Here is a 10074-nt window from a genome sequence, read left to right on the forward strand (position 1 = left end):
TGAAAGGAAAACACAAGAGGATTATAAGAAGGGGAGAGGGAGGGTTCTAATAATGAGGGTCAGGGGAATTAGGTTGGGAAACCAGAAATTGGATTGTGGGTTTTTGAGATTGGTTCAATTGATATTTATCTCATGGTTGAAGTTCTTAGTGTTCTTTTCAATTTATAAAACTTCCCTAATTACTTGACTTGATTCAATTGGAAAGTCATCTGTTATGAAACCAGCTCACAAAAAGATAGAAAAGAGAGATCCACGCCTTAGAATTCAGCCTCTTCGAGGGGGCAACCTCCTTTACATTACATAAATGAGCAATTCTTGGATGATTCAAATGACAAAACCTCCTTTCTATATATAGGAGTCTAAGGAGTCACAATATAACCTAGCCGACCTAACAATAATAATATAAAGCCACAAAAATAACAATAGAGGGATTCTATGGGGCACAGTAATAACAATATGGGGACAATAGAGGCACAACAATATTAATAAGGGATACAACTACAATAGTAATTGGGTAATCACTAGTATTATAGGGACCCAACATGCCCCTCTCCTTCAAAAAAGTGTTGTCCTCAATGCTTCAGTAGTTCTCGATGCTTCTGTATAAAATTCTCATCCTCCCATGTGGAATCTTCAGCAGATAAGTTCTTCCACTTGATAAGATACTCTGAAATTGATCGATTTCGTAACTGTCGAGTTCTTGTTTCTCTTACTGTTTCTGGTTCCAATATAATTTTTCCTTCCTCGTCAAGTTCTGGCAATATTGTTTGAACTGGGAGCTTGTCGCCTATAACCTTCTTTAAACATGAAACATGGAAAACTGGGTGCAATCGAGAAGCTGCAAGAAGCTGCAATTTGTATGCCATAGTACCAATCTTTTGCAACACCTTGTATGGACCATAATACTTGGTGATAATTTATTATCCTTCTTAGCTTACTTGAGGGACATTTTCTTATATGGTTGTAGCCGTAGGAATACCCAATCACCTACATCAAAACGTCTTTCGTTGCGATGTTGATATGCCTGTTGTTTCATTCTATTCTATGCCAACATGAGGTTATCCTTTAAGAGTTGGAGGACATGTTGTTGATGTTCGATGTGATGTTCCACTGCTTGAACCTTAGAATTTTCTCTTAAATATGATGTGATGGATGGTGGCTGATATCCATAACGTGCCATAAATGGGGTCATTTTTGTTGCTGTATGGAAAGAAGTGTTATACCACCATTCAACCAGAGGCAACCGTTTGACCCATTGTGTCTGTTTATTAGATACAAAGCAACAAAGATATCCTTCCAAACATTTGTTTACTATCTCAGTTTGCCCATCAGATTGAGGATGATAAGATGAGCTATGAGCTAATTGAGTACCAAGACAAGAAAATAATTTTGTCCAAAAATTTCCAGTGAAAATGGGATCTCTGTCACTTACAATAATCTTTGGGTTTCCATGTAGCTTTTGAATTGTTTCCATAAATGCAGTAGAAACTGTATTGGCTTTAAATGGATGTGATAATAAACAAAAGTGTGCATACTTGGTAAGTCTGTCAACTACCACCATGATGACACTCTTTCCCTCAGACTTGGGTAAACCTGTGATAAAATCCATTGAAACCTCCTCCCAATGTTGGCTTGGAATGGATAAAGGTTGTAATAGACCCGATGTTTTAATTGTTTCAACTTTATTTTGTTGGCAAACCAAACATTCCACCACAAACTTTTGAATATCTGATTTAAGGCCCTCCGAAAAAAATTCCTTCTTAACCCTGTGGTAAGTTTTTAAAAATTCTGAGTGCCCTCCTAAGGGAGAAGTGTGCAATTCCATAAGAATCTTTTGTTTTAGCTGGGCATTCTTACAGAGGTATAAGCGATCTTTGTACCATAACGAATCATTTTGCCAGCTAAATGTATCAGACGTACTTGAGTCTTGTTGTAACTTTCGAATAAGTGCCCACACTTCTTCGTCATTCTTCCATTCCTCCCTTGCTTCATTTATCCAATCTAATTGGATAATAGAAATAGTGCACAACAATGCTTCCACATCCTCATCCTTTCTTGAGAGTGCATTTGCCACCACATTTTGCTTCCCTTTTTCGTAGGTGATTTCAAAGTCATAACCCAACATCTTTGTGACCCACTTTTGTTGCTCTTCAGAGGATAATCTTTGTTCTAAAAAGTATTTAAGGCTATCATGATCCGTTTTTACCTTGAAGTGTCTTCCCATTAGGTAGGGTCGCCATTTCTTAAGTGCATGAAGTATTGCCAACATTTCCTTCTCATAAATAGCTTTCTGTAAAAACTTTCCCTTGATTGGAAGACTTTCGAAAGCAATGGGTCTTTCATCTTGCATTCAAACAACACCAATTCCATTTCCTGAAGCATCACATTCCACAATAAAGGTTTTTGTGAAGTCTGGTGTAGCTAAGACCGGTGCTTGGCACATTGCCCCTTTAAGATGCTCGAAGGCCTTTGTTGCTTCGAGAGTCCATGAAAATGCATCTTTCTTCAATAATGTTGTTAGAGGTGTTGCTATTGTCCCCTAATTTTTAACAAACTTGCGATAATACCCTGTCAACCCGAGAAATCCTCGCATATGCTTTATGGATGTGGGGATTTTCCATTCCTTAATGGCTTTAATTTTTCTAGGGTCTACCTTAGCTCCTTCATGAGATACAATATGACCCAGATATTCCACCTCTCGTACTCCAAAGAAACATTTGGATCTTTTTGCATATAATTGTTTCTCCTCCAATAGTTGTAGCACCTTGTCAACATGTTCAACATGATCCTTCCAAGACTTGTTGTAGATTAGTATATCATCAAAAAATACTAACACAAATTTTCTAAGGAATGGTTTGAAAATGGAATTCATCAAACCTTGAAATGTTGAAGGTGCATTGGTAAGACCAAAAGGCATGACCAAAAATTCATAATGACCCTCATGAGTTCTAAATGCTATTTTCGGAATGTCTTCAGTCTTCATTCTGATTTGATGATATCCTGAACGAAGATCCAACTTGGTGAAGTAAATTGATCCATGCAATTCATCCAGTAATTCATCAATGACAGGAATGGGAAACTTATCTTTAATAGTGAGCTTGTTGAGCTCCCTATAATCCGAACACATGCGCCATGATCCATCCTTCTTGTGCACCAATACTACTGGAGCAGAGAAATAACTTTGACTTAGTTGAAATATACCAGACTCTAGCATTTTTGCAACCATATGTTCAATTTCACTCTTTTGGGCATAGGGATATCTGTACGGCCTGATGTTTGGAGGAACACTTCTTGGAATCAGATGAATAGCATGATCATGATCACGAATAGGTGGGAGACCTTTGGGAGTCTCAAATACCTTGGAGTGATGTCCAAGACTTTTTGGAGATCTGGAGAAATAGATGATTCCAATGTGGAAACATCTAGCGAACATAATTGTGCAATTACACCTCTTTGTTCCTTTTTTAGAAGCTTTGTCATATCGTTAGAGCTGATTATCTTTCTCGGTTTCCCTGCAATACCCCTTAATTCAACTTCCTTTCCTTCCACAGAAAATTTCATGAAAAGTTCTTGAAAATTAAAAGCTATTGTACCCAAGGATTGTAGCCATTGGACTCCTAGTACAACATCAACACCTCCCATTGGAATGGAAAGCATTGGGCTAGTCAATACATATTCTCCCATGGATAGCTTGATATTATGGCACTTTCCAGAGCAATTTATTGTTTCTCCATTTGCAACCATCACATGACACTATGGTGCTGGATATAAGAAGCAATTCAATTCTTTTGCTACCTTACAATGAATAAAATTGTGGGTACTTCCTGAATCAATCAACACTATTACCTTTTTCTTCTTGATTTGTCCTTCTATCTTGATGGTTTGAGGAGTGGTAATTCTTGCCAATGCATTATAAGATATGGTCGGATTCATTTCTTCTTTATCTAGGCTTTGTTCCTAGAGTATATCCTCTTCTTTTGACCTTTCTTACTCCTTTTCTTCTTCCTCTTCACAATCTATGTAGAATAATTTCTTCTCAGCACACTTATGACCTTTAGTGTATTTGCTATCACAACTGTAACAAAGCCCTTTTTCTCTTTTTTCTTCCAATTGTTGTGCTGTCAACCTTATAGGTTGTGGAAGACTAGGGGCAACAACACTTCCATCTTTATAGTTGTGAGTGGTATGCTTCCTGGTTGCCATAATTTTGCTTTCCATTTTTCTTGCTAACCTAAATGCCTTCTTTAATGAATCAGGTTACCAAAGGCAAACATCATGTTGGATATTATCCTTTAAAGTCCCTATGAATACATCAATCCTATGCTCATTTGGAATATTTTTTACCCTTATGTTCAATTTTTGGAACTCGTCAATGTGCTCCATTATTGAACCCTTTTATTTGAGACTTATCAATTGGCTAAAAAAAGTGTTACCTTTTGTATCCTCATAATGTGCTATCAATTCTTCTGTAAAAATTGCCCAAGTGATAATTTGTTTACGAGAGCAAAGCCATTGATACCATACAAACTAATTTGGTTCCAAATATAAAGTTGCAATATGTACCATTTGCATGTTTTACACATTGTTGAGATCAAAAAATTGCTCCATCTGTAATATCTATGTTGCGGGATCCTTGTCATCAAACTTCCTCATATCGATTTTTGAAATATGGTGGGTCTTTGATCCAACATTAAAGTCTATGGAATCATGATTAACATTTATTTTGTTCTCATCATGAGTTTCCTTTACTACCCTTTCACCATTAGTGACCATTTCTTGTAGCAACTTATTCATATTTATCTTCAATTCTTCCATCTTATCATCCATGCCATCAATTTTAGTGTCCACGCCATTCATCTTAACTTCCATTCCATCCATCTTAGCTTCTACACCTTTCTTTAAACCATCAATCTTAGCTTCTACATCTTTCCTTAAACCATCCATCTTAGATTCTGTTGCTTTTTGTGCAAGTGACACTTGTTGCACTTGGTCTCGTAATTTTGATATATCATGTTGCATTTCTTCCTCTTCTTCATAAGTCATGCTAGAGCTTTCAAGTTTTTTACTAGGTGTTTACATTTTATTTCCTCGGGGCATCAATAAGCGATTCAAACTAATTTTTCAAACCAAGCTTATGCAAAAATTTTAAAAAAACTATACACCTTTTTCACTTTGTAGAAGGTTGATATTGAATCTGATGTATCTCTGCAATTTCGGATCATCCAGTTCTGAAATTGCGACCTGTAGTATCCCTATGTGTCCTCTTTCCAATGCCACCAGTCTGATCTAAGTTGGATTCTCCAAGGAAGAGTTATGCACAATCTCCCAAGATGACTTGATTATAGACTAGTTCAGTAGAGCGAAATTGTATGACGTGCCATGAGTCATTGTTTCGACCTTTGGATCTGAAAAAGATATACAAGAAACTATAGTCCGTTCTCTTTCTGTACCTTCTTACGAAATTTCAATCCGATGCTCAGAGAGAAAGTTATGACGATTTTCCCCAGGTCACCTGTTTGGAATGTAATTCAGGAGTCTGCAAAAAGACCAACTTCCTCAGATCATATCTCCGTAAATATAGCGCGAAAAGCTCTGAAATTTGGACCCGAGATTCAGCGTGATTTCTTTTCAAATGGGTTTTTTTTTAGCTTCTGAAAAATCGCAGAAAAAAAGTTATAGTGAAAATACCACGATGACTTGTTTGGAGCAGCGAAACCCTAGAATCCAAAGCTCTGATACCAAATGTTATGAAACCAGCTCACAAAAAGATAGAAAAGAGAGATCCACGCCTTAGAATTCAGCTTCTTCGAGAGGGAAACCTCCTTTACATTACATAAATGAGCAATTAATAGATGATTCAAATGACAAAACCTCCTTTCTATATATAGGAGTCTAAGGAGTCACAATATAACCCAGCCGACCTAACAATAATAATATAAAGCCACAAAAATGACAATAGAGGGATTCTATGGGGCACAGTAATAACAATATGGGGATAATAGGGGCACAACAATATTAATAAGGGATACAACTACAATAGTAATGGGGTAATCACTAGTATTATAGGGACCCAACATCATCTATCATTATTAGTCACTACCTAAATCATTTTTTTCCTCTTAATAATTATTAATCATTACTTAAATCCAAACTTATAGATGAAATAACATTTTTCATACAATTCCAAGTAAGATTGTGATTTTTTGTTATTTACAATACATTTTTTATTGTATAAATGGATTCAACACCCTAAAATCATTACTTAAATCCAAAATCATAGATGAAATAACCTTTTTCATACAATTCCAAGCAAGTTTGTGATTTTTTGTTATTTACAATACACTTTTTATTGTATAAATGGATTCAACACCCTGAAAAACTAATAGAAAACTCTAATTTTATAGATTAAACAACTTAAACTAAAGTTTTTAAAAAACTCTAAGGGAATTTGGTTAAAATAACAAGAAAATATTCATTAAAAAAACTCATTTTGCCTATAAATTAGACTAGGCATTTTTTATTATTTTATAATATCTTGTTAACTTAGTTTTATAATATTTTTTTTGTTTTTAGTGTCTTAGTAACATGTGTGCATGGTTTACAAGATTGATCTCCTAAAAATCCATGACTTAGTTGTCATTACTAAAACCCATTTCTTAGCCTTTTCAAATAATGGTTTTTATTAATTTAAATGATTCCCATATGCCGCAGTATAACTAGCCAGAGGAATTGCCTGGAAAGTTATTTCTTCACCTTTTCAAGTAATGGTTTTTATTAATTTAAATGATTCCCATATGCCATAGTCTAACTAGCCAGAGGAATTGCCTGGAAATTTATGGAAATTCCGGTCATATTTAGAGAAAATCCAGCAAGGATTTTTGTAAATCCAAGTTATAGTTGTTCAACTTCAAAATTTTAGGTGTCCTAGACGTTTTTGATGGTGCTGAATCCATTTCCACCATCAAAAACATGATTCAAACACCGCCTCTACAAGATTTTTTGAAATTTTTTTGCCCGGATTCTGGCCACTTTTGGTCGTCTGGGCAATTCCTCCGCCTCGGTAGACGACTCCTTTTCATATAACTTAATTTTTTTATGTCAATAAACATCTCTATTTTGGAATGGAGTTTTCATAAATTTAATTGGCGCACTCTAACTTACGAAATGAAATTACACAAAATGGCATTTTTTAATAAAAATAACAAAATGGGCTAAGATGACCTTTTTTAATCAAAATATGAGAGTGATTTCATTTGCCCAAGGGTTTTTCACGGTGTTGAAGAGATTTATGCATTCAAAAATGTATTTTAAACAATAACAAAAACTTGAAATTCTATTGCCAAATTTTAGTGATTTTGTGTGAAAAAAAGTATCAATAACTATCAATTTGATGGTAAAGATTTAATGTGCATGAAACATTCTAGAATATTCATATTAATATACACATGTAAAAAGTTGAGATTATTGGTGGGCTCCAGTATTGTAGCAATAATTATACAACTCCTGGAGCTTCCTATCTCTAATTTTATCAACCCGGTAGTTCGTACAAACTTGGAAGCGACGGTGCTGTATGCACAAGTACTAGCTCTTGTCGCAGCTGTCACTTGGTCAGCTGGCACAAGTCCGCTAGGGCTCAAGCCAACTTCTATATGCTCTCAGAAGAAGCTTTATGAGTGATGGACGAAAGCTAACTCAAAGGAGGCTAATCTATTTGCAGAAAGAAACTGAAAGCCAACAAAGCATGAAAACCCTAGTAAACCCTAATTTGACTAGCTAGGCTCTTACAATGCAAAATTGTGAATGAAACTTCTACCAATGATGCCATTACTTGCAGTGAGCTGAAATACATGCATCTAAGCTACTTGCATCTGAAAAGACATGTTTTTGTATTTTTTCATTAAGTGGTTGGATTTATTGTGATGATGCTTTTGATTAGGGTTTGACTGTGCAGGAGCTGTTCGAATGGAAGGAAAGCATGGGCAAGGTCAGGGCGGCTAGGAGAGGCCCTAGAGGATCTCTAGCATCAGTCCACATAAGTCTACCACGTTCGGATGCTCAGCAACCGAGTTTGCAGGCTTCTACAGGAAGTCTGCAGGGGATCCTACAGGAAACTCAGGGGTTTCTACAGGAAGTCTGCTACCTTCTACAGGATGTGCTGTAGGTGGAAGTTTTGTGTGTTGGTGAAGTGATGGGACAGCTTGGGTGGATAGGTAAGGTGGAGATGGAACTGGTGATGGCTTAGGAGCAGAGAATTCAGATGGAGAAAGAGTGCATGCAGTGGGTTGATGGCTGGAAGGATGGGATCAACGAAAGGTTAAGTAAATGGAACTATGTGAGTAATGGAAGAGCTGGAAGGTAAACGAGCTGAACAGAGGTCGGTTGAGTGGCTTTAGGTGTGGTTGACAAGAAGAGGAAGGTAATGGAATGGTGTGGAGCAGTGTAGATGAAACAAATTGTCTTTGAATGTCACCAAAAACGAGAACTCTTTAACCTACGTTAACTATGCTATTTTGAACCAATGAACAACAGTGCAATTTGTGAAAGAAACTCGCGCATGGAAGTGGAATGAAGAAGTAATGATCAAGACCAAAGTGCATGGATGGATCTACAACTAAAGTAACTGTTGCAGCTTGCATGGACGTGAAAAGAACTGCGTTTGGTTTTGGTGGTTGGTTCAGACTACACCCCAATCCCTAACAGAGATGGCAGTGAGGTCCTTTCAACCTTTTTCTGGAGCGCCAATGAATTATAACTATCCTATTCTGACCTAAGCAACTGGAAGCAAATTCACCATAAACTAATCCTATTCGATCTCATAAAAACTAAATCAGCAGACTGTAAATTCGAATTGCATGTCAAAGTAAAGAAACAAAGTGCTGGAACGAAAGGCAAATAAAATTACAACATAGAGGAGGTCTATTGCTCTCAGGTTGGGCCCTAACCTGAGAGCTATAGCTCCCTTAGAAACTCAGAATGAGATCAAAATCTGCCTGCCTTTATTCATAACCAAAAATCTGATGTCATGCCAAAACTGGCTTACAAAACAACAAAAACCGAGCTGTAACTCGTGCTCAGCGATTACAATCGTAATTCCAAAAGTCAAAAAACTCCTATCAAAGGCTACCGCCTCAGTATTTATGCAAAATGATAATCCAACAGGTTTCCTTGATTTGTGGAGCTCGGCTGTCCAACTGAAGGTTAAACTGCTGATCCTGTAGAACAGTTGTAACTGCTGTTCCTGTAGAACGGTTGGCTGCCTCTAAGCTCGGTGGGGAGATTGGTTGGAGCTCGGAGCTATGGTGGGAATCACGAGGAAGGTGCCCAAGACTGTGGACATCCTCTCCTAAAAAGCAGCAGTGCCACCTTACTGTCTCCTTGTCTCCTTTTTCGTGGTCTTTTCTCCCTTTTAATGCCAAAAACCTGAAATCATCATGTATTAGTCACGTAGATAGAATGCCTAACCTTCTTCCTACAAACAACACGAATAAACCAAGAAATGAATGCATAAGCAATAAAATATGAATGGTTTGAGCAAAGCAAGTAGGCCAAATGAGCCCAAATTGTACCAAAAATTGGGGCTCATCATCACCCCCCAGCTAAACTATTTGCTCATCCTTGAGCAACTTTGCTCTGGCTCCTCGTCTTTGGCCGAGAACTAGAGCCCGGAGCATGCTATTCCTTTCCTGTTTTTGGTGGCCCTGCCTTTTCTGCCCCTGGTGGTGACGAGGGTGGCGCTTCTTCCCCGTTTTCCATTTCCTTGAGCCGGGCTTCGGAAGGCGATTGGCCTATTTTTCGTGTCCAGGAAGTTATTTTTGGGCTTCCCATCTCGGGGGTGGCTGATGTTTTAGAGGGGGTTCTTACACTGGGTGAAGTAGGGACATCCCCTAAAATGGTTTGGCTGCTGGGTGTAGGCTACGGCTTGCCCGTGTTTATCCTCTTACTTCTCCTGGCTTCAGATGGTAGAGGGGTCTCCCTCTCTCTCTTCTCCTTCGGCTTTGGAGGTGTACTGAGGGCGGCCAGCGCAGCTGCTGCCTCCTTTTCGAGAATACCAGCCTTCTCTTCCTTGCATTTTGC

This window comes from Pinus tabuliformis, chromosome X, assembly GCF_031772625.1.
Source record: "Pinus tabuliformis cultivar Carrire ecotype Pingquan chromosome X, CPIR1, whole genome shotgun sequence".
Taxonomy (NCBI): Eukaryota; Viridiplantae; Streptophyta; class Pinopsida; order Pinales; family Pinaceae; genus Pinus; species Pinus tabuliformis.